Source organism: Zootermopsis nevadensis, unplaced genomic scaffold, assembly GCF_977971745.1.
Source record: "Zootermopsis nevadensis isolate Lab colony 2312 unplaced genomic scaffold, Znev_1.0 Znev_ptg000004l, whole genome shotgun sequence".
NCBI classification, from domain to species: Eukaryota; Metazoa; Arthropoda; class Insecta; order Blattodea; family Termopsidae; genus Zootermopsis; species Zootermopsis nevadensis.
The window spans coordinates 4,933,012-4,960,052 of record NW_028259136.1 but is presented as its reverse complement, the minus strand read 5'-3'; the positions used below and the strand labels follow the sequence as shown (position 1 = coordinate 4,960,052).

At 38.1% G+C, this 27,041-nt stretch overlaps 2 protein-coding genes across 7 annotated transcripts in view; one reads left to right on the top strand and one right to left on the bottom strand.

Annotated features, from left to right (window-relative positions):
• Positions 1 to 27,041, top strand: part of LOC110829182 (sodium-dependent noradrenaline transporter) — a 62,384-nt gene that overhangs the window by 11,966 nt on the left and 23,377 nt on the right. The window lies entirely within an intron of this gene.
• The window catches only part of IFT52 (intraflagellar transport 52), a 76,712-nt gene that overhangs the window by 35,354 nt on the left and 14,317 nt on the right, over positions 1 to 27,041 (bottom strand). The gene's annotated exons all lie outside the window — the stretch shown is intronic.

Here is a 27,041-nt window from a genome sequence, read left to right as displayed (position 1 = left end):
CATGCCGACAGTTTCAGTTATAAAACATTTTGGATAACCCGTGAAACCTTGAAATTTCACGTTCTCACGGCGACGACTATGAAGATGGCAGGGCCAAAGACTGAATTCCAGTAGGACGCTCTATGGCCTCAATAAAGGCGTTCGATAGCTTTTACCGCGATCTGAAACACATTTAGGGTAGGAAAAGTCAACTTTAAGCCACAATGCCGTAACAATCAGGCTGACGTATTGGCAGGTGTGACCTCCGCATCGGCAGTTCTGTTTGTTTATACGCAGCGGCGAGCCATTGGGCTTTAAGGGCAGACTACTTCAGGGCTGAGCAAACCACAGACCGCGCACCGAAGTCTACAAATGTCGCGGGAAGTTACTAGCCTAGCGTATGACTTACAGTTGACGGGGATATTTTCTTTTTGATTGGTACAGAAACGCAACCCCATTCACGAGTCACCTTTAGTCTCTAATGAATAAATGAAAATAAAAATAAATTTCAGTCAAACGGGCTTTCTGGTAGCTAATTTTGAAAGATAACTGCGTTTTTATTATACAACTGAACTTTCAACTCAAGTTTTAAGGGCACATTTAAAATTCGTTCAGTCAGTTTAATAATAAAGAAATCAGGATAGAAAACCTGGCTTCTCTTTTGGAACTTTTTAATTTATGAAACTGGAGAATTGCAGGGAACTTAACGTAGGTGAGTGCTTAACGTGCATCTGTATGATTTCAGCGAAGTCGAGGAAACTGTTAATATCTATTACAATTAATTTGAAATTGACGTAAACACAAAAGTTTTAGCTAAGAAACCTAAAATGTTGTACGGAATGAATAAAATATGAGAAGAGTAAACGGGTAATAGACGTCTTACGCGTTCAACACAAAGCTCAGTAGTCGTCATCCGGGCAATCGCAAGATAATTAATGCAACAACTAGAGAAGAACAATGAATAACAGAGTATCTACACAACATTAGCATCGCTTGTGCAAATATTTGCAATTTGGCAACCACTGTTTGAGAACCTGAAGTTCATGAAGTAGTTTCATAATCACGAAGAGACGCATAGAATGGCGTCACACCGGCTGCAGACCAATGCGCCGGAAACACACCAGATGGTACTGAAATCCAGGAGAATTCTCGCATCAACAATCACACAGGGTGCAGGAAAAAGAATGCCCTCTGATGCCATATAATGGGACAGACAACTGCATCATCGATTCAAATGCAGGTCCATGACGCTGCAAGTAGGGACGCGGGATTAAGTGGCTCTCGTATCCGAAACGAGGGCTATGTTATTTCATTCAGTTGAAATGCCACAGACTGACGCGGCGTGCAGATCCTGATACACCGCTCAAAATATCACCACGGTGAAGCACCAGTCTCTGAAAATCCCTAGATACACTCCTTAAAATTAACATATTTACGAAAAGAGATAACGCTACTGACGTAAGCGGTTCGAAGTTACCGTGGGTTTCCTCAGCCTATCCAGACAAATGCCGGGAAGTTATCTTTAATCGCTTAAGATGGCTTATTTCTAAACACTCGAATTCATCGGTTTATGAATGAAACGTATACAGCCTGATTCCAAACAGCCAGTTTGTTACACAAGGGATGTTTGTCCGATTGTGCCGTTATATTTCTCTGTCTTCTTATGTCCATACTCTTGTGAGTCAGTACGGCTCTCCACCCATTATAACCTCTGATCCAACTGAGAAATTTTTATTAAAGCTATTAGGAATTTTGTGCTCTTGAAATTTCCTGTATTTCCAGCGTGGCAGCAGTTAAACATATTCCTTTCTACATTTAATATCTTGCATTCCTTTCTTTCCTTTAATTATCGTTTTTCATTCCATTTCTATCCTCTATATTTCCTCTTAGTTTTCATTTTTATTTTATATCATTCCTTCATCAGTAAAATGTAATTAAATAAAATAAGAGACACTCCACATGTGTAAGGGTTAATATTGGTGCTAAAAAAAACCTTCAATGTTTCTTGTACAAATAAGTGATAGAATTTGTAGAATAATTTCTTTTAAAATACCATTTTTTTTCAATTTTAAGACGCACTTTTTTAAATTTAAAATTTCTTAAATCGGGATTCGTCATACATTCGATGGCATCTAAAAATCGATAAAGCGTCATTCGTTCCTCAAAACCAATTTCTAAGTTAAGGGCGCGTCTTACAATCGATTTTAAAATCGAAGAAATACGGAAACTGAAACACTGTGCAGAATGAATTCTGGAAATACCTGCTACCTTGCAGTTCAAAATATTTTGCCTTCCCGCCTGCTGTCTAAACACGTAAATATTAAAATATAAAATTTTTATTACACCTGTTGATCTGTATGGGTGTAAAACCTGCTCTCTCGCGTTAGAATATATGCGAAAAGGGTGTTACGGGATTATTTGAACCTTAGAGAGATGAACTAATGGATGGCTGTAGAAAATTGCAAAATGAAGAGCTTCATAATTTGTAATCTTCATCAGATATTATTAAGATGATAAAATCAAGGAGAGTGAGATTAGTGGGACATGTAGCACGCATGTTGGAGATGAGAAATTCCTACAAAACATTTTCTGGAAATCCTGGAGAGAATAGTCAACTCGGAAGACATATGTAAGGGAATAATATTAAAATGGGTCTTAGAGAAATAGAGTTTGAGCCAGCGGATGTTGTATGCTTCTCGAAAACTTTGGCATCTATTGATGAGTCTGCACGGTGCCTAAATCTAGAAGAACGCCATCATTACGAATTTTATTTCGCAGGTCGTAACAAAAAATTCTCAAATCTTTTGAGCCGCCACAAATTAATCTAATTCTGGAAATAAAACTCCCTCTTTCAGACTTCGTCGTATTTGCTTCGGGTGGTCATTAAAAGGAGTGGAAGAATGATAAAGTGTTGAACCACACAGGCATCCCATTAAAAGAGGGTTTTGATTTTTCCCACAGCGTCAGCCGCTGTGGGGAAAAAAAACCCACGAAGAATTCCTTTAAAATTAACATCGAAGAACATGTAAGGGTTGTCGCAGGACGAGGACGAGTTAGAAGGTGACAAATATACTGTACGCGAGTAATATGAAGGACTTTGAACTGGCCAGAAGTTGATCTAGCAGCCGAAACCGAAATTAAAAAGCTCTAATAAGCCTATTAATGTTTACGTCTAACGTCACCAAGTACGAACGCCGATTGCACACAATAGGAGATTGCCCGATGCAACAGCCTTTGGGCGAAGGGCCACACGCTGAAATATTATAAACTGAACTCTGGATACTCTTTATTATGTTATAACTACTATTATACAGCGTGAATGTCAAATGTATTTAATTGTTTTATGTTATGCAATTATGCGTGTGTGTGTGTATGTACGTACGACTTTTGCCTTGGTTACGTACATGTAAAAGAGAGCTGCTAAATATTCAAGAAGAACTGATTTTCACTTTAAAGGGAAAAAAGACGTGTCTTCTTGCGTATGGAACATGTGAATGTCTGAAGACGTCCGAGGACGATAAGGAGTGACAAGAAGCAACAGCAAATGTATAACAGATTTATTATGTTTCAAAATTCTGCGTTAGAAAATACGAAACTGTCGTCTTCCTTCTGGTCATTTCTGAATACGAAAAATGATGCAAGACAGGACAATGCAAGACTGGCTTATGTCAAAACAGAGAGCGGTTTGGCACAGCGATAACTCTTCTGACTTGTATTTGTGAGGTACAGTTTCAAACATCGCTGAGATTTCTTTTGTGCTTCCAAACAGATGATGGGACAATATAATAAACAGACCGCCAAAGTTTCTTCCCAAAACCCTTCCTATTCATCATCCACAATGATTCTACCGCATATCTTTAACCGCTATAAATCGTCGATAATTGTCAAGAAGTACGATACGTAATATAAATAAAAAATACAGCATTCTTTACGTAGTAATTATGTATGTTTTAATTCTGGATTCAGAAAGTGGCCTATAAATATCACATTGCTCTATTTTCAATTAGCTATTGTGTGCGGATTTCGGTCACGAGAATTGAACAACACCCATTCTTTCAACACTTACTTCCTGAATTGTTATATGTCACCTTACTCTTATTTACGAATAAATACCGGGCGACGTGAAGTAATTCCGGGACTCATCATTGGGGGCGGATTATCTTCTTTCGACCTTCCGATTTCTCTCCTTGCATCTGGTTTGCAATGTAGTGTACTCTGCGAACATTTTGCCATCTGGGTGACTTCATATTCCCGTGTCGAAAAGTATGAAGACGGCCGTGTAGTTCGACAGAAATTGAACTACATTCAGAGGTGCTTACTGCCTACGTCATCACTCAGACCTGGATGCTCATTGGCCTGATGATGGAGGCCGTAAGCACCTTTGAAACGTCGGTCAATTTCTACGAGATTACATGGCGCCAAAATCCCTTCTTCTTTGCCACGTGTTAGTTCTATATGCCTTCTCCATTATGGTCTGTCTTTCCCACTGCGTTGGTGAGTTCCGTCCTCTAATTATTTCACTGCGTACGTGATCCCTTAATGAAAGAGCAGCGAGTGATCTGAGAAATCTCGTTTGTTGTGCTTTGTGCGTTTTCTTTTCAAAGTTCGCTATTCAAACATGAAATTCTGTTTTGGTGTTGTTCTGCCAGGTTATAATTAAACACTTCTCGACGCACTTCTACCATATCATGATCAAACCAAGAAGAATAAGCTAGACGGTGGATTTTGAACGCATTGGACAGAAGAAAAATATATACAAAATCTTTGATGAAAATCATCAAGGAAAAAGATCACTTGGAAGACCTAGGTATAGATGTGAATATAATATTAAAACCAATATTAAATTAACATGGTGTGAGGGTGTAGACTAGATTCATCTGGCTCCTGATAAAGTCTAAAAACCCGTCCAGTGAACACAGTTAACAAATCTTCGAGATTTATTAAACGCGGGGAATTTCTTAACAAGGGAAGAGCCCGATGGCTTTTAAAGAATGTGTGCTCCATGGGATGTTTTTGAGATGGGCGGAAATAGGAACAAATTTACAGAAAAATACGTGATGTGACATGCATGTATTTGTGTGTGTGTAAAACTTCGGTAAATTTTGTAAAGTGTCTAAAACCTGCCTTAACACGCTGTTCATTTTAATTTGTTATTTATTTTGTATTTACATACCTTCTCTTTTTTGCATATTTTGTAAAATAAATTAATCGACATATCTTTGTTCCTGCACCACCCTCTTTTGTGGCTTTGAAAATAATTTCCCTTAATCGTGTTAGAAATTAGTCAAATTTTAGATGAAGGTGTGACGGCCTGAATGTAACATGTAGCTTGAATGTCATTCCGAACGCTGATTTATCCTTTGCACCTGAAGCAGAATACTCTATCTGGGATTTATACTCGGCTCCGGCAGCCGAATACTGGGATAAGCTGCTTACAATAATCCACAAACGCAACGCGTAATTCTTTATCAGTTTCCGCCCACATTTTTTAAACTCTCCTCCGTTTTCTGTACGTGTGACTGAAGAGGAAGGATGATACATCGATCAGAAGAAAGGGTTTTTAATATTGAGAATCAGAGCTTGAAATAAAGACGAGAAATCAAAATTGTCATTGAATATGAGTGAATTTTCCTCTGAAGAGACGTAAACCACAGATATACTTTGGTATGACCGCCACGGTGGTCTAGCGGTTAGAAAGCTGACCTTGTATTCCTGGGGTCTCGGGTTCGATTCCCGGCGGTGCCCGAATTTATAACTTGTGTTGGGCAAGGCCGTGGTCTAGGCAACACGGAGTTTTCCTCCGTGGCATCCCAACAATTACTCCATTCACACACAGAAGAAGGCAATGGCAAACCACTTCTGGATCATCTGCCAAGAACGTATATGAACAGGTCCCAGTCCGAGAAAAGGATGGAAGGATCCTGTTCATATGGACCTGTCGTCAGACAGAACACTAAATAAATAAAAATAAATGGCAAATTATCATTTATTTCCACCACAAGATCAATGATAAATGTTTATTTTTTTGTGGTAACGAAAGCTCCATTCATTTTAATTTGTATCGGTGAATGAATGTATAAGAAACTGATGAACTGGTAGATTGAAGAATAGATATACCGTTTCCACATTACTGATGACTTAGAATTTTTTTCGGTCTCTGTGTTTATTCATTGGTTATTCTGAATGCTAGTAAAATGCTATCCGCTGATAGAATTCAGTCAAAATACTTTTCAAATCATAATTCATAATCTTGCAAAAAGGAAAGGACTTAATGAGAGAGACGCGACATAACTACCGAAACGGTATTATTAATTATAACAGATACGATATTCGGGGGTCGTAAATTCAATTTTCAGATTTATGTACGAAATGGGAAAAAGACTGATGATTTCATGATATATTATAATTCCACATTTCTGGTCAGTAACACGGTGTAAGCTACGTACTGGTACGATAACGCCAAGCAATAGAAATTGGTTGGTGACGCGGAACTGACGATTCAACGTATTCAATGAATTGGCGGGTTTTTTTTTTCTACTCTATGGTCGATGCAACGATCAAGCTTATCCTGATAATTATTGGAGGTTAAAATGTGGCCAATAGATTGAAAAGAAACGAGGTCGATCTAGTACCGGAAACATTTGCAATCTGGGCGATTCGAACAATGGTAGACTGACCCACCGCACTGACATATATAGTACACTATTCGAAGCTGAATTAATGTTGCCCACATCCTAATTTAAAACGTTAGTTACTTCACAAGAAAATACAATTGTTTCATTGTACCTACCTCACACCCTGGTATTACAACCTGAACTTTCAACGCTGCTAATTCTCAAGCTGGACTAGTTGAAGTCAATCAACACTAGCTGAACATTATTTCATTAAGATTAACTTTAGTATTGTGGGATTTTTACTCATTGCCATGATGATAGAGGCAGCAAGGACCTCTGAAACGTCAGTAAAATTCTACCAGACCACATGGCGCAACAACCCAGAAGACAATCATCTTCGTAATTCTAATATTATTCTAGTGCCTGAGTTAAAATATTCCAGACAGTGGCATTAAGAGGTTGTGCACACCCATATAGACCTAAATCATGATATTCTTAAATTATCTCTTGTGGAGGAATTGAGGAAAATCAGGATAAGCCTCCATCCCGAGTGTCCGAACACAGGGTAACTCCACGACAGAAGACATTCGCACCACCGCTTACGCTGATATGCCAGAAAATTGTAATGTTTATTTAGGCATATAAATTTAATTGTTGTGTACATGCTCGAAACACGTATAATGTTAGACACATATTTGCTAGTACAGTAATAACTAGCACACTGAACACTGTGGCGAAATACCGCGAAATATAGAGTAGACGGTCGAAAATTCAGAACTTGTGACCAGATACGCCATGTACAGCTGGTGCCGTAGAACACCCAGCAGTAAACACAGTGTTATTAGCAAAATAATTTAATTTCTGCGAATTTAAATTTGCGAAAAAATATGTTACTAGTTGTAAAGTGTCTTGCTTTATGACATTTGAACAGGAGCAATATTTTGATAAGTTGATATAATTGCGTCATATTGTGAATTAAAGGAGCAATATTATTAAGTAGATTTTGAAAGCAGCACTAGTCATTAAACAGAATACGAAACACATAATTCTGCAATACTCGTTTGTTATGTTTCTTAAATAAATTCCCTGTTAATAAATTCGAAGATGCTAACCGTCACCACTGAATCTCGCTATTAAAATCTACCCCGTCTTCCCATCTTCATACTGTTTCACCAATACCCACTTTTATATTATTCTAGGACTTCAATTTTCTGCTCATAAAATAATAAAAGACTTGTTTTTCAATTATCTCCGCAGTGTGGAAACAATTTTGTAATCAGATATTTTAATTAGGTCATGAAAAATATAGTAAACCTCGTTATCCGTCGTTTCCTAAATCCGTTGCATTTTTAACAACGTTTATCTAGGACCTACTACACGTATCTCCTTCCTAATCAATTTATACTACGATCAGTAATCTATCAGCCACCGACAGGTGTCCAGGAACACTTTTCTCTTGTGTTATTAATTTAAGATCCTAGAATTCTTCTCTATTCAATAATATGGGTATAGTATGGCCGATATTACGAATACTCATCCATTAAAGGTACCGATTTTATAACTTGTAACTGTTTTACACGTCCTGCAGTGTAGTGAGTGAAAAAGATGTAAAGGCTTTTAAACGTGCGGGACCGATTACACAGACGAGTGGTTGCTGACGTAAAGAATCTTGGGCTGTCACAGATCCCTTGCGCCATTACTACCACGCGAATCGAGTTTAACACTTCACCGATGCTGTATTGTACAATATTGCATTCTCCGTAAAAGAAACGTCCCTCTCTTCATGGATTTATTCCGTCCTGTTAACAACATAGACGGATTTGAAGTGTAGACGCGCCACTGGTAACAAGACAAGTGACGCGACGTGACGCGTCGAGTCCACGCAATTCATACGTTGTATAAACGACATTCTGTTACTGTCCATGCCGTACGAACGGAAAACGTTCGGCGAGACTCTCTGGGAGGGGGGGGGGGGCTGCCGAGCTTTGAGTTCGTATCTGTCAGCTTATAACTACATAACCGAGCTTTGAGCCTCGCGTTCTCTAACGTCATTTCGTTTCGGTACTTTGATGTTTTTTTTTATCTATAGGTTCAAATACTATAATATTATTACAGACATGTATAAGCGGTGTAAAACGATCAAACTGATAGCGAGGTAAGTTAATTACCATCCATCAGCTGTCGAGGTTATATAATGTCATCGAAAGTTGTTCTATATAGGTCAGACTCCTCATTCATTAGGTGCACAGTTCGATGTATCTTCAGTCTCTCCAGACAAAGGTCACGAATATTGGTCACGATCACTTCCATCCACTTCTCCTTTGCCTCAACATAAAGATCGTCAGTATCACATCCGCGGCCATGGTAAAAGCTGCAGCGACGAGTTACGCAAGAAGTTTAACTGACTCGTCCCACCATTTTGACTCCTGGGACTATAAATTAAGGCCTCTCGTGACCGCTTAACTTAAAAATATTTACTATCTGGAAACCATCTCTGTTTATTTCACACACGTGCAGACACAAGTGGGTTGCATATGATGATCCCAATAAAATATAAAAACAACTAAATTTCAAGATAACTGCGTTATGGGCCGTTACGACATGTGTTGGAATAGAAGTTTGCCGACGTTGTTTGCTGTCTCCATCATCAGGGCGATGAGATGGAGGCAGCAAGAACCTCTGAAACGACGGTAAACTTCGATCAGACTACACGGTTCAAGAACCCAGATGCTTGCCGCTGTGAGAACTTCAGTTACAATTCAACCTAAAATAAGTTAGTAATAATCCTTATATTTTCCTGCAATATTAACGTAAAATGAAAGCAAAACACTGACTTCAACTAAGGAACAAAACATTTATTATGTTCCATAAGATAACAGGAGAGAACTATTCCTAGAATCCTGATAGTCCTCAGCTAGTCAAGAAATTTCCCTACTTTACAGAAACTACAGCTCATTACCGTGTTCATTAGAGCCAGCTGCTTATCGCTGTCACAATCCAACTGACTCTACTTACAACTTCACACTATTTTTAAGACATATGTCAATATTTTTCTCCCATATGCGACAAAAGGTCTTGTTCTTCAGGTTTCTTGGCCACAATTTTGCGTGTTTCTTAAACCCATCCATGCTAAATGCCTGGTCCATCTAAGCATCCTCGCTTTGACACGTTGGCAATTACATATATCGAATTATAATATTATTACGGCTACTGAAATTGGAAATTTGTAGGAAGATTCGGTTGTGTTATGCTGCCCCCATCATCAGGGTAAATATTTGCATTATGAGTCATACAATACATTACCATTGCCATACAAATGATATCAAAACATGTTTTCGCAGAGAATGCATTCGAGATAATCTGCTTTTTATGCACTCCATTCAAACAAAAACAAGTTTCTTTTTCAAAGCAAGGCACACACAAAAGAAGTCCAGGTAAAATTCCTATGAATTATATATGAATCTTTCTCTCTTTCAGAAATAAATAATGGAAATAAAAGCATAGAATATGTACTGTATCTTCATGAAAATCGAAGTATTTTTATTCCAGTGAAGATCCTCGTACCGGTGGCTATAATCAACAGCAGGCACTTTTCTTCTCGAGGCTGTAAATATTCCAAACATACTAGAACTAAGCTTCAGTGTACTAGCAGAATTCTTAAACATACTACAGAAACGCAATTTTTCAAACAAGTTTTGACTTTAGACCAGTTTAATACAGATAGATCGAAAACACAAATATTTACTAATACTCAAGTACCCAATAACTGATAAATAAGATTAGCCAACTTAAAATTATTCGTTGTCAGGACTTTTTCCATCGTCTCTTCTTTAAAATCACGACGTTTCGGAGGCTGGTTCTGTCTCCGTCTTCAGGTGAGAGGTACCTACTCTGTTGGGTCCCTTAGATAGAGCCAGTCTCTGTCACTGTAGGGACCCAACAGAGTAGGTACCTCTCACCTGAAGACGGAGACAGAACCAGTCTCCGAAACGTCGTGATTTTAAAGAACAGACGATGGAAAAAGTCCTGACAACGAATAATTTTAAGTGTAAACTACTGTCGTCAAAACCCTTTAGAATTGAAGATTAGCCAAGTTAAAAACTGACTCAATCCTGAATAACTACAACCCAGTTCACATCTATGCAAATTATTTCACGAAGGCGTACTTCAGTTTATCTCATGACCTCAATTTCAATCTTTCAACGAATACATCACCAGGAAAGGCTATTAGATGAGGTATTCTAGTTAGTCTGTCTGTGTGATTAGTATATACTGTAGCCGTTCGTAATTTAAATATTTTTGAGAGTTTTTCATTGCGTTCCAGCATTATACGGTTTGTGGGGGCTGTACCATACACCGTGTGGACGTCAAGCTATATCAGACGCCCGCATTCCTAGTGGACCATAGCGCCAATGTAAGGAGGGTAATTTAGTAAACTCGCGTGGAGCAGGTTATCCAATCTGTGGTTAGTTGGGATATCAAAGCACGAGGGGTGAGGGGTGTTGGCACAGACTGGCATAAGTAAACTTTAACTATATCAAATTTAATAAAAATATTAATGAAAACTGTTCATCTCCTGCTATAGCTTCTTTGTCTGTGTTTCTGAACCATTTTCCTTTCATACGCCTAAACTGTCATAATTATCAAATTAACTGCCTACTGTTCAAACATCAGCAGCATGATTTGTATTCTATAAATCATAAGATTATTCACTATGTTATATATATGTCCAAGTTAAAATTTATTCTTTCCTGAGAAAAATACACCGTGTCTGGCGATTATACAAAGCAAATAAGCTGTAAGTAGATCAGGTGGTAAATTACCTCACTACGTGTTGAACGGCCTGGGTTTCTTGGGGGATCTCTGGTGATTCCCTTCACCGCCCAGTTCACAACAATTCTGAGGCCTACTCAGTTTCCTACACAATGTGTCCCAGGGGTTTTTCATCCGAACCAAAGCGGACTAAGAAACACATAGTACAGAGGCCAAAGATGTGCTCAATGACTTGACGCTTAGACTTTTAAAAAAAAAACTTCTACATTGTTTTACTTATATATCCTTACATCTTGCAAAGGAGATGAGACGATGCCCGAATGGTGGTAGCAGTGTTAATCATCCAGCTAACTGCCCGCAAGGCTACTTTTAACTGCGGGATTTTAGTTCTCGCTCTCAACGTTGAGCGTGAGGGTAATTACTTGCAATTATGATCAACCTCAAACCGCCACAATGTCGTTAACAGCAGATCACGTGATTAGGAGTTAATGGGAGGAGGGAGGGTAGAGAGAGAGGTTAATAAGTACCCAACAAATTTATAACCGTTGGGTGTATGAAATATTGCAATCATTCTTTCATTTTTAAATCGGTTTATAGATTTCAAAGCAGAACAGATGTCCCACATTTGTCATCCAAACTACAGGACTCATGAAGAAATTAGCCGATCACTGAATCTAGCATTTTTCGTACCTTCAGTATTTTAGCGGGTTTTTATACGATGGAAATTATTTAATCGAGATTTAAAATTAAAGTGTTACGATAAGACGTGCAAGGCACGTCGAATTAAAAATTTTTGTTTAGAGATTTCAGTTGGAAAATCTACAGGGAACAGAGCATTTATGAAAATTAATTGCGCGCTGGTTCTTTATTCTTGGAGAAAAACCAGAGGAACTTATTGTCATTAGATGTTTTTATCTTGAATGTACATATATTCTACAAAATTGTCTATAATCCTATTATCTAAAATATCCAGTGGAAAGATGTAGAAGTATTTGCCTCTCAGTTTTGCATATAATGGTACTAGACGCCTCTTCATAATGGCGTACATCCAACAGACAAAATAAATTTCCTCCAAAGTCAACAATTTTCCGCACTTCAATAACAATTTGCATTCTGCTTTGCTCAGCCTCTCTTACGTGATAATAAATCCCTTCACTAATTTCATTACTTTCACTTGCCTGTTCATAACAGATGAAATGCCAGCGCATAAGCGTCTCTCTGTGCCCGAAGGAAAAATTATTATTAATAATAATAATTTGAAAACTCCTTCACACACACAAAAAAACCCGTCCCCTTATCATCCTTGTACCAGCTCCGTCCATTGCCCGTTCCAAAATTTCTCTGGACGCCTGTTTCAAGGATGTTTTCCCCTCACCCCGTCCCCTGTCCACGCAACAGCGGAATATGTCGACTGCAATACTTTGAAGTTAAAACAAGTGCTACTCGTAATAGCAGTTTATGGAAGCCATATTCTTATTTAATATAATTTAATCATACTTATTTACTCCTGTATACTTGCGACTTGCTTGACCATGTCAGAAATCGTAAATGAAATTAAGAAAAAAAAATCTACACATTTCCTTATCGGAATTCAAATTCTTGAATTTCAACATGAAACTCGTCTAAAACTTTGTATTATTAAGGTACTAAAATCGTTTCTGTACTAAAGCCCTTGCCTTTTAAAATTAAGACTTACTTAACCCATCTTGTTGAACCTTGTTGACTGTGAAGGCCCCATATATAGAAACTTCAGTTCGACAATATGCAGAATTACTAATGGAATAATTCGCGAGGAAGTATAATTAATTTATCATGACTTATCGCAGCGCTTGGTCGGTTTTACGCGTATTATATTATATTTAAAACATTTTAAAAATAAGACGTGTCTTCCAACTTGTCTTAATTTATACACTTCTTCTGCTCACACTAGAAAATGTCCATTATTTCAATAAAAGTAATTGAACAAACATAATCTGTTGTGAGAGAGGGAGGGGTAACAGAATAAGTGAATGATATGGTCGAGTAATGGAAAGGTACAAGTTTTAAGGGGTGAACTCTGTTGTGTATTGATTGTTAGGTTGACACAAAAATTTCTTGTTATACTGGTAATGTTTATTAAGCCCTTATTTAGATATAAAGTACACCATTATATTCTTAACTCGGGGAAATTTAATTTACTAAAATGTGATTGTAGGGAAATCAAGAAGAAACATTTAACAGACATAACCGAACTAAGTCCAGGAAGCACAGTCCTTTCTGAGAAGCTAATAACATGCTCAGCTACATCGAATTTCCGATGAAACAGAGATAACTTACATAAATAACGTTAAGTAGAGAGTTATCGCTTTCGTAATTAATCATTCATATGTTACCGCTTCTGTCGTGGGTAAAGACGCGACAGTTACGTGTTACGTTGTGATTCGTTTAATCCGTGCTCGGACTGCAACTTCTCTGACGGTACTGTTGTGCGTATAATCTAAGCAGTGCTATTTGTAAGCGGCATTCTACTTACTAACAGATGGCTTGAAGCGAACACAAGTGTTATTTTAGACAAGTCGACAGTGAAAGTTTTTTCTGATAAATGTAACGAGCTTTAAAATTCCTGATTGATGTGGAGTATCGTTGGGTAAAAGTCATTCAGCCACACAAATAAGTTAACATGATTCACTGTCAGTTAGCTGAGTCTCTTACGTTGATAACAAGGATGCAATATGACACGTGCGTCATATATATTTATATATAAATTATATTTTTACACAATGAAAGACAATTAAGCCTGTAACGGGATACAACAGTGCCCATTGAAACGAGAAAGAGATTTAAAAAATCAGTGAGAGTAACTGAACACTCTTATTCCGACCTTAAATCTCAGACTTCTACTGCATGGCGTCCAGTTTTCAGCGTAGCGTATTTTGTAATTAAATCATATTTTCTGTCTCACTTTGGTTTACGTCATCTTTTCGTCGGTTTTTTTCTGCGCCATATATTTCCTCTCTCTCTCTGTATTTTCTGTTCCTTTCTCAGTGCCCCCGTCCACTTCCGGTCTGCTGATCTGGAATCCAATCAGGAGCTCGTCAACTGTTACCCCAGCAGCATAGACAGTTGAGCATCGCATTCCCAAGCGCCACAATTACGTGCGTCAGAACCTTCGCTACTTCGCTATTAGCGTACACACAACTAGGCGAGTAATTAAGGCTGCAAGGCTTCAGGGCAGGTTTTGTCTCTTACTGGACACTCTCCAAGAAAAACACAAAACTGTTGGTTTAAGCGTAACGAAAGGGCTCATTTCAATGGTCAATAAGTTTAGAATCTTCCGAGATGACCAACTCTGTATTTCACCGATACTGTGGAAGAAGATATTGCAGATTTGTCTTCAGACCTAACCACCCCTCAGGCGTATAACGTGAGAGGTAAAATGTCGGAAAATTGACCTCGGTTGCATGTTGAGGGCAAAAGAGGAATATGTGAAAACGGAAAGGAATGAATAGAGAAAGCAACGAAGAAGGAAAGGCAGGGGTGGAATAAAAAATCAACAAAGACTAAAAAAAAAAAAAAAAAAGGAATGAACGAAAGAAAAATGAGTAAGGACGGAATTTCCGTGTTAAAAACAGTGCTTCAAGTCTTTACAAGTTTGTGACGACGAAAATGAGCAACCGCTCTAATCAACTCGTGATGAACCCGTCTTTACCAGCCTCTGACTTCCCGAGCGCGGAACCAATTAACGAATTAAAATGGTACTTGACAAACTCAAAATTAGTTACTACGGTTACGACTTTACATGGTAACAACGGCACGATCCTATGGTAACCTCAGTTATACTGCGTTCCAGCGTTTTTGGCCGCTGAACTTTGTGAATTGGAACCTCGGAGCGAGTCACTTACAAGAAGTTTGCTGGAAGGGATGGCAGCAGGCCGCGTACAGTACACTCCATATAAAATATCAAAACTTTATGTAACACAGAGAAGCCTAATTCACTACACTACACATCACTAGAAAATTAGCACAGCAGACAGTATTAGATAATTTTATCTTCTTCGTAACTCTTCGGTCACATTCAAATTCATCCACACCTCACGGACCATCGCTTTCTGACATATCATCGATTCATCACTACCGCTAATGGCCAATCCAGTATCTTCAAATATATATATTATATATTAGTGACAAAGCGTGACTAGGCGTGACTTCCTTTGAAAGCGTGACGAGAGGACGCATTAACTGTTCAAACATCACAAAGATTTTAAAAGCGTGAGTAACGGATTGACGAAATGTGCCCAGAAGAGACTAAACGCCACGAATATTTACAAAGCGTGACAAAGCGTGACTAGGCGTGACTTACTGTAACGGCGTGACGAATTGTGGCCATAAGTGTCATAACGTCAAAACATTTCAAAACGTTACCTAACCTAACAAAATTCACTAAACAAACCACCTAGCTACCCTAACCCAACCAAACCTAACCTATCCTAATCCAACAAAACTTAACCTACCCTAACCTAACCTATCGTAACTTAATCCAACTTATTGCAAAGTAGCCAAAATTAACCGAGTCGTACGTAACATATCGTAAGCGTGCCGAACCGTGACTTAGTGACCACGGGTGCCCAAGCTTGACAAAGCATGACCAGGCGTGACCTGCTTTGACCTCGTGATAAGGGATCACCATGTGTCGAAACGTCGCGAAGATTCTCAAAGCGTGATCAAACGTGACAATACGTGACAAATCCAAGGAATCCTTACGACAATCACACTTTGGGTTATCAGTTCTGATTCTCGTTTGGTACACACGTATGATATCTCGAATTTACCTTATTCCAATGGTAAGAGTCCCTACTTCGGATTAAAGGAGCCCTCTATATGCCTAAATATATTCATCCATCCACTAACTCATCAAAATACCCACACCATCACCACCACTTCATAGTTCACTCATCCATCGATCCATCCATCAACCCATATAACTATTCACTGACAAATCCATTCATCTACCCTTTTAGCTACTCGTTGACCCACCATCACATCCATTAATTCACCCATCCAGCTAACCATCCACATATTCACCCTTCAATCTATTTATTAGTTTGCCCACACCTACATTCATTCATCCATCTATTCAAACTGAAAGAAGTATATTACATTCCTGACTGTGTTAAAAATAATGGTCAGAAAAAGCCAAATCTAGTTTAATGACCGATTCCTTTAGGCACGCCTAAATTGTAGGTCTGTTATGTTACAGCATTGCTTTCGAAGAAATGTATCTCTGTTATTTTTCTGCAGACGAGCTGTGAAATGTTATGGTTTGATTAAAGAAATATATAAAATGAAAATTCGGTCCTCTGTTTCTTTAACGTCCAAGCTGCGTAGTCGGAAAAGTTTAAAATAAACATTGGCTACCACAATTCAATTTGCGGTTCTGAAACAATGTAATTTCCTGTCGTATCAAAACGAAATACGAACTCTCCTCAGTTTTATAGCAGTTCTCATTTAACCATTAATGAATTCCTTCGAAAATTAACTTTTAAGACATTACTGTCACATTTAAACGTCGAGCGTAATTGACGCAAGTATGTAATTACACCACAGACAACGACGCTTGTGTAGTAAAATGGATTCCAATTTATTTGCGATTAGAAACAAGTTTTCTTGTGTTAATCCCCAAATGTCCTTTCGTAGCGCCATAAAGATATATCTATGAAGTAATAAGGGACTTCGGACCGTCTACATGTCTCTGTAATAGCTTGTATATCTGAACGACGGTCATCTGTCTCCTAAGCTGTTCCCAGTTCTAATTGGGAAATGCCAGACAGATTCTTAGCGTAGCATAGGCTCAACAGACACGTTATATTAATAAATCATCACCTCTCATGATTAAACACGTTCAAACAGAAGAAAGCCTGAGAACGGAGTGGCTTTCTGCTCATCAATGCTTTGACGAGATTCAGAATATGCATGTAATTAGCATTCTGGAGGTACAAACTTCGAATCCCGGCAGGAAACCGACTATGCTGACAACAGGTTTTCAAGTTATTTTTTATTCCCTCTACAAATCAGCTGGAATACAAGCTTAATATGGACCAAATTCGCTTCTTTCTGATTCACTCACAATTCTTCATACTCAGTCACTGTCATTCCAGGCTACGTGACCTTGGCGTACAGGCGCCATCTTCAGTTTATTTCAAACTCCTAAACTGTACCAGACATAACCACATTGAAGAAGATGATGAACAGAGAAGGATGTGGTAGGACACGGTCGTGGCACACTCCAGTATTCACCTGGAGGGACTGAGGAGTCACTAATGACGTCCAACACTAAGGCTGGGATCAAGGACTTCGTGTGTGTGTTCGCGCGCGCATATATATATATATATATATATATATATATATATATATATTGTAGTGTTCTGTCTGACGACAGGTCCATATGAACAGGATCCTTCCATCCTTTTCTCTTCTCGGACTGGGACCTGTTCATATACGTTCTTGGCAGATGATCCAGAAGTGGTTTGCCATTGCCTTCTTCTGTGTGTGAATGGAGTAATTGTTGGGATGCCACGGAGAAACCGGGGAAGCCCCCGGAGGAAAACTCCGTGATGCCTAGACCACGGCCTTGCCCAACACAAGTTATAAATTCGGGCACCACCGGAAATTGAACCCGGGACCCCAGGCTTACAAGGCTAGTGTTCTGACCACTAGACTATATATATATATATATATATATATATATATATATATATACACACACACTTTTAAAGCATCTGATGAGAAATTGGTATGACAATATATTCCCAACTGAGACCTGAGAGTTTATTTTTATGTTGAAATGAGTTCACCACTCGACCTTACACACAACTAGATGAATCCAGTAGAGTTCCCAGTTCATTTCAGCAGTATCCTCCAACCCAGGCCTCGTTTCTCTTCCCATCGGGCAAATTTGTGCGCATATCTAGTCGCTCCCATGCGCACTACATGTCCCACCCATCATAATAATGATATTTCTATCTCACTGGATAAGAATTAAAGGACCGTGAAAACGCGGTATCTTCATTACTCACTAATAAGGAGGGTTCCTGCTGAGACACGAAGCGAAGTTGAAAGCACAGCATGAACTCCAAACGACAACTCTCTTTGCGGCATTTCTTTGTTAACAAACTGCGTGAGTCTCGTTTATAAACAGCTTTATAAACATTATTGCTTGCTTTATTCGCCACGGTAATTCCAAGCCCTATACAAATGTCAGGCAAGTCCGTATTAATTTCTTCTGAAGTACGTTTCTTCACGCAAAACTACTCTGCCTTTGTTTTCCAAACGACGCACTAAAATACGTTTCAGAAATTAAGAAAAAGAAGAATAAATTTATGAAAGAAAGGAATTGGGTGGGTTAGAAGTAAGAAAAATAGAAAATGGAATAACAAGAATAGAGAAAGAAAGAAACGTCGAAAGAAATTAAAGTAAGGATAAAGAAACATACCAAAAATTCCGGCTGTGTAGTTATTTCAGTAAAATAAAACTGCGTAATTCTAGGTCTCGGTGTTGAGAGGTTAAAAACAAATATTACAGACACAAAAGAGGAAAATGAGCGAAAGACATCAGTAGGAAAACACAAAGGTGTTAGAGACCCCCAAACAGACAGCCAACCAAAACTCGTCGTAAGTACAGAAATGAAAAGTCAAAAATCATTTACAGAATAAAATTAAATAACCACGCATTTTATACATTAAGAGGTCTGAATTTATTTATTTATTTATCTTTCTTTGGCAATGTAGGGCGAAGGTCACTGGTTAGTCAGGGGGACGAAATTTATGCGTGGTAAAAATCACTTGGGAGCCAACGTCAAAACCTGTCACTCCGCTAACTTAGGCAACTCTTGCATGCAACTCACTCGATTTGTAAAGTAGACAGCGATGGGCCCGGAATGAAATTGAGCGGATATGTTTTAATGAAACGTTTTCGTACATCTGGACACGCCCGGAAACAAACTGGCAGTCTCTGCAATAGACTAAACATAAGCCCTCCTACTCATTTACGAATGTCCTTGGGTTTAAGCATAACAATCCTTTCTACGGTGTTCAGCGATACCTATCGAATGACCACACATATGACTAGGGAAGGAAGATTCATAAGGGAAATAAGCATTTGTCGGGTTTCCCCGTAGTAAATCTACGGGCACTGTGCTATATTCCATAGTCGTAGGTCATATAAACACCAGCGTTCGAATCCCGCTAGATGCATTAATGTTTGTTATCCTGTGAAGGTAAAGCTCTGTGGACCGATCTCCCATCTAAGGAGTTTAGCGGCCTGTTTGAAAAAAAAATTAAGGAACGAAATTACTTATAACCCCAGAATTTTGTTTATTATGATTCGATTTTTATAGCCTGATATTCATTTTGAAATTAATGCGCACCAGCACTAGAAATTAATAATTAAATATAAATTGTTGAATTTTGTGTTCAGATTAGAATAATTAAAACTGAAATGATGTGTTGACTCGTCATCTCATTTGTTCGATCATTTTACGTCTCTTGGAATTTATTTACGTTTCTATTCCAGTTACTTTACTTTCCCTGGAGCCGGAAAATGCCTCGGGAGATGAGTGCTAATAACACGAAACACGCAATTATGTCGCACATTCTGTGACCACGCCTATTCTTATTATCTCTGGATCTACGCATGGCATTAGTCTATTTGCAATTAGTGAAATCGGCTACTTCCCTGAAATATGCTTTTACAACATCCGTTTTCAGGAAATGGTGTGGAAATGTAAGTAGCAGGCTGTCACCTTAAACTCTACAGATATGTTAATGGGAATTACCAAGATACAATCATTTAAATTCATTTAAGTATACAGAGAAATTATTTTATACGGAAACTTAAAAACACCAATAGGCTACTTTCAAGACGTTTGGTACAAATTCCGAGAATATGTGTCTGAAATATCGCATGTGTCATTATAAATGTTGAGTCGAACGGGGAAGTCTCATCACACTGATTAAGGAGACAGTCAACATCTCTGAAACGTCGGTTAGTATCTGCCATACTACCTGGTGCAACATTCCAGAAGGCAAACATCTTCAAGTCTATACAGTTTATTTTCACAAACCGGTCTCATAAAATTCAGTACAGTGTGCTCAAAAATATATGCGATACAATTCGGTCTTTTAAAAGTAAACGGAAAAAATTATATTCACGAGTATGTTCTAGAACTTTATGTGATACAGAGTGTTATAATGTATATGATGTTATATGTATATATAATTTTATCTCATATACCAACCTGAATGACAATGAGAAAGTATTTAATTAAAGGGCAAGACTAGTTCTATAGTACTATTTACAGGCTTCAGAAAAATATGATTACAATAAATATACCTTATAATCCGTAAGAAGCAAAGAATACAAATTATTATTAGTTACAAGATTTAATATAGCGTTTAATTTCAACGAAATATTTAGTTTAAACACCGAGAGACGGGTATGTTTCAGCGACCCTGAGGACGAAAGAGAGAAAGTTTTGATCCGATAAATGGTTAGTACATAAACCTTGAACCCGGAAGATTAAGAATGAGAACTTCACCTTCCGAGTGGGGTGCACGTCTTATATTGATCGCTAAGCGTTAACGCCTAAAATGAAAATCAAACGGAATGCCATAGGCATTATAACCATCTGCAGGTGATGCGCCTTCAAACTTACTGGACTGAATAACGGGGCCTGTCAACAAGGCGATTAACGCTCGCCTCCACTCTCACTCGACGGGCTTAGAGTGTCAGACATGCGCATGAAATAGACCTACTGTTATGATATTATTCCAGAGTTTACAAAGTTTGAGTAAAATATTTGTCAATCTGACGAGTTTGTAATGAAACACAGGCATAATTAACTTTAATATTCAATTAAATGTAAATTCCACCTAACAATTACGTTGTACAAGGTGATTCAGAAGTCCCAGTGCATCTATACGTAGAAGTGTTGCGAGTGGTAATAGGCGAGGTTCACTCAGCTGTCTTAAAATAATTGGTTCTGGTAATTAAATATTGTTCCATCATTTCATGAAACGAGTGTTGACCCAGGTATCAAATAATCTGCTTGTTTATTAACGTCCTGTACAGATCGATACTGAAACGACCCTGCATATGACTTGCAAATTAGAGAGGGAGAGACAGACTCGTGTTTACGCGACTTTTTACTGGATCCCAACAGAAGGAGAAGAAGCTCTTGTGTCTAAATGAAATGCAGAGAAAGAGCTGTGACGTCACTTAAGTCTCTCAACCTGAACAAGACGTTTCAGAGGTTTACGTCAAAAACTTGACGAGAAGTCTCGTTCTAGAAGCTCTGCCGTGAACAAAGCTTCTGCAGTAAGATAAGATTCTAATCACTCTACCTCTTGGATCAGTCAGATTTCTTGAACGAATCCACTCTACTTTTGATAGCTATTAAATTTTCTAATGTATAGACTTAAGTAACTCATTAACGGGTAAGTTCAGCTATCCTTAAAGAGTTAAATTATAGTCCATTATCATATTTATTAATTAACATTAAAATATGCTAGAATTGTTTTTCCTTGTAGCAGGTTTTCGCGGCTGGAGTTCAATGTACAACTTCAGCTTTCGGAGCGAGCCGCATAATGTCTTAAGAAATCTATCTTCAGACGAGAGGAAAACCTCCATAGGCTAATTCTGTACACGTGATACTAACAGAGCCCTGTTCAGCAAACGTGACAAGCCGACTGATCGAAAATCATAACAAAATGTGAGAGAATCTATACATTTTTAAGCCGCAGCATATATCCTATCAGACGGTCCCATCGAACCGAACGAAACGACCAGAATATTGAATTACGCAAATAGAACCTCGCGCTATATATTATTTTCTCGAGATTGTATTTTCTCATTTAAATATGAAAGAAATATTTTGATCTGGAAGGGTAAGGTAATGACTTACGCGTCCTTAATTTACAGACCGAACTGTTGAGATTACCTTTTGGTGGTAATGATAGAAACCAGGTCGCGTTAGATCTCGGTGAACACGTGGCTTAATAGGAACAAGCAGATAGGAAACATCTTCCAGTTCGCCCCATAACGTCCGAGTATATAACAAAATACACAATTGTATCGAAATCTGTCCTATAATTTCTGTTGAATGATCAGACAAAACTTCTGATTATAGGTTCATTTATTCAGTTAGTGTGAATAACGTTTAACAGAAGCGCAACGTACTAAATGGAGCCGATAGAAGTGAAGTAAAGTAAAGTCGATAAATTACGTCACTGGTGGAAAATGTTTCTGTACGATGTTGATCTGGGTTTTAACGCCGTGTAGATTTGTAAGCAGATACATAATTCAAGGGTCATAATCGAAAGAAAAAACTGTCAGTGCTTTAATATTATCACAATTTCAGAAAACCTGTGAGCATATTCGAAATGGCACAGAGAAAATCCCTAAAAAGGACGTGCTTCGTATGAATGCTGATCAAAGCTATAAAAACTAGATACTAAAAATCTAAGCTAAACTTCTGAAACATCGGGAAGTCAATACATCTATTCACCGTTTATTTATACTTTCTCAGTCACATCGTCAGTCAACACTATCAGTAAATATATCTGAGTGCAAGAAATGGGACATCTATAATGAAGACATTATGGACGATGTCAGCTTCAAGCTCTATGAGGGTCAATGCTGCTCACGTGATATCCGTGATGGACCAGTGATAGAAGGGGCAAGGCTGAATGCAGTGAAAAACAGACAGGCTCACATAGCCCTATGCAAAAGTGGAACTACCGCGAGACACTACGCTCATCGATATAGCAGCTCACTTTGTCGTCTGCCCGTTCTGAATAGCTGAGAGGCACAGAACGCGTTCACCGCAAGAATGCATTTAGAAGGGGTCTTACATGCTGGTCGGTACTGCAGCTACCTGTCACTTACATAATCAGATATCCAAATTGGTAATGACCAGATTTTAACTACCAGAATTTGAAGGATGGTGGTAACTATATGTAACACATTAATAGTCAATAACGAACCTTGTTCTGAGATGGTAACGCTTCTGGATCTCTCCTCTGAACCGATTGCTATTTCATATATGACTGGTATAAACATCAATAACACCACCTCAACAATAATGTTATATTAATAATATCTAGACACAACTTCCATAAAATATACTGAGAAAGATGATAAAATTATAAAAACTATAAATAATTGTAATTTGAGTTTAAAAGTTTATAATTTACACCTGATGACGGTTTGATAAACCGAAACATGTTGTGAATGTTCCGATGTAAATCGAATGCTCGATATGGAACATAAGATGATATTTTAATCATTTTAATTATCTTATCTTACTATTTTATTGTGATTTGACGGTAAACAAATATAATAATTATTTTAATTAATATCACAATATGACGCAACTATACTATCTCATGAACCCTATCACATTAATTTGCGTTAAAAATTGTCATTTCGGCCAGAGAGTACACTAAAAGCTTTTGATTATTTCTCATAATTAACGGTTATTACATATATATATTATATATACATCATTAACTAACCAACTGATCTTTGTAATGGAGATGTGTCGCTGTTGGACAGGAAGGCACATTACATTTTTGGCACAATCGACATATTACTGTTTTACACTCTATAAAAAGTACCTTTACACAAGAAGCATGTTTCTTCTTACCAGGTATTTCAGAACGTAACATTAATTGACGATAGCGTCGCTCTCACCTTGTAAACATTAATTTCGTCGTGTTGCTATTACTGATTGTAATAAATCACAAAACGAAGTTACAGTAACCTCCAATGGCATAACTTTCATACCAAATCTGGTAAAAATCCTTGATTAAAACTAGTTTTATATATATAGACGCAGGCCGATAACGTGACTATATCAAATATAACCATGCTTTACGGATAGCTAAAATTATAAACAGAATATTTTAGATACGTAAAACTGTGGAGATAAGGAGTAAATTCCTACCTGTTAACTGGAAAATATCGTGGCATGTTATAAACAAAACATATCTTCCTTTAATTACATATAGTAACGTTTGTGTGTTAACAATATATATGTATGTATGCTCGTGTAACAAATATTTCACAGCAAAAACGTCCTTAAATACGCACTGGAGCAATGGGAATGAAATAGCCAAGAAATACCGGATAGGCAGTCCGCCAAATACCTTAGATCCAAAGCGCTTAAACGTGATGATGAAGACTTGATGAGAGCAGGCAAGGGGTGAGAGAGAGAGAGAGGGGGGAGAGACGAATAGCTTAACTATTTAAAGAAAGAGTGGCATAAGGGATCGAAATACATGGCGCTATGAAGCCTGAGTAGAACAAGTTACTCTTGTTCTGGACTATGATCTTTTTAACAAAATCAGTAACAGTATGTGTATGCATGCATACATACATACAGACACATTTTTGGTATTTTGAGTCACGATTTTAAGATAAGCAGTTTTAAAGTTCAGTTTCTGCTTCAAATAAAAAACAACGCGTCTCAGTTACTAAGATCAAATGGTGAATGCGTTTAGGGAAATAATCTTTTTTTTTCTTCTTATTCTGAGAAGCACGCGAAACCCAGAAGTACCATCACGGAAAGAGGAGAATTACTGACTGTTAAAGCAGACGGCGCGGTACATATAGTTACCAATGTGTTTCAAATGTTTAAAAATATTTCAATAATTATCTATCGGATAACAGTGACGGTTACAAGTGAGGCAAATTTATATGTTATTTTCCATCTAGTCTTCTTATATCCATGATAATAATTACTTAAAAAATCCTGGCCGATTTTATTAGGATGCCGCTGTTGCACGCATCCAGTGGGTTGGCTGATGATGGAGAAATAAAACGTGAAGAATGAGTGGAACTGTTAATTCGTCGTTACTACTGCCCTCCACGTAAAGATCTTACCTCAACCACTTCTATTCTGCGGCAGATAAATGAATACCGTATAATGTATGCCACACAATTTAAAACCCATTACATTTACGAACTCACAAATTAATTTACGACAAGATCGTCGTATAATGCCCAAACGCGATGTCGTTCTTATGTGGCAGCGGCTAAGGACCCCAAGACTAATGTAATAAACGAAAGAGATTCAGAATCTTTTTCTGAATACAGGCTATTTAAAAACATAGAATACCGTAACTGACTGCCCAATAAGAATTACTAGAGAATTACAAGCAAGCTCTAATTCCCAAATGGAAGAATGAATAAAAATGCTCATGCATTATTCAGGATTCAAACACGCGATTTCAGCAGTTTTTCTGCCTAAAAAGTTGGCTGAACTGGCTCCGCGGCCTTAACATTTGTCGTAATTCTAAAACGACTTACGACAGACTTCCACCACGTTAGAACTACGGTAAATCTGGCGGTCCGCGAGCCACATCCGGCCCAGGACCTCTTGTAACAAGGCACGCGAAATTATTTAATTTGTTGCTGATTACAATAAGCTCGTTTATTGTCCTTACTCAGAAAATTCTGAAAATAATTCTACCTCATCTACTGCTTTACGCACAAGTGTCACAATGCTGTTGACTCTAATACACTGCCGTACAATTTAAGTTTTCTAGATAAAAATTACATCACATATTGCTATTGCAGGAACAAATTTAAAAAAATTCAGCTCTATATGAATAGTTATGCATTAAACTCCAGGTCAGACCAGAATTTTTATACTTTGCACAAACTTTCTCCGATTCCTGTAACGCCTGCAATACTATGTTTCGACTTCACGCTACACACAACTGTCGGAGAAGTGGTCGGCCGCGAACGGCGAAATTGCGCGAGATTCAATACATAAATAAATATATGTACATCGACGGAAGTGTCGAGAACCGCCCCCCACTCCAATTCTATATTACGTGCTTTGCCCAATGGGTTTCCACGTCGATGTGATAGCAGACTGTTGTTTTCTGGGTTTCTGCACCGTGTAGCATTTTACCCGTTTGCCAGCGTTTCGGAGGAACATACTGCCTTCATCTCGCGAGCTGAAATTCTGCATGACAGTTTAGGTCTATCAAAACAATTATATTTAGCAGTAGAACTGATGGCGACACATGGAACATTATTTCTACTCGGGATCAGCTTTATCAGAAGTATGATTTATGATGAATGAAATATAGTATATCTATTGTTGATCAACAGTAGATATATTATGTGAAGCTTTCACGGCGGGTTTCATTAATAAAGTCTTCTCGGGCTATCAACCGTGTTAGATGGTGATTAACCGCCATCTAACACGGCTGATAGCCCGAGAAGACTTTATTAACAGTAGATATGTAAACAATAAATTAAGATAAAAAAACAAGAAGTACGTTAAACTATAGCTCGTTTGAAGTTGGAATATGCCTTTTATTTTATTTATTTATTTAAATTTTTTAATGTTCACAGCTTCACGCAGCGGTCCATGTCAGGTGCACTGTACCTTGAAAAACTCGGCCTCTTTCTGATTTAACTGCTGGGCGACTCCTCTAGGGGCACCCCACGCGATGAGTTTCTGCAGACTGAGATTCCTAACTCTCTTTATTGCGTTAGCAATGGAAGCGTAATGACGCTCTGGTATTGGGAATCAAGAATGTAGCTGACGTAATCAAATTGCGGGCTACTAGCAGCTCTGACGGGCGACCAGTACAGTGTTCTTCCCATTCATTAAGTCGGCTTATT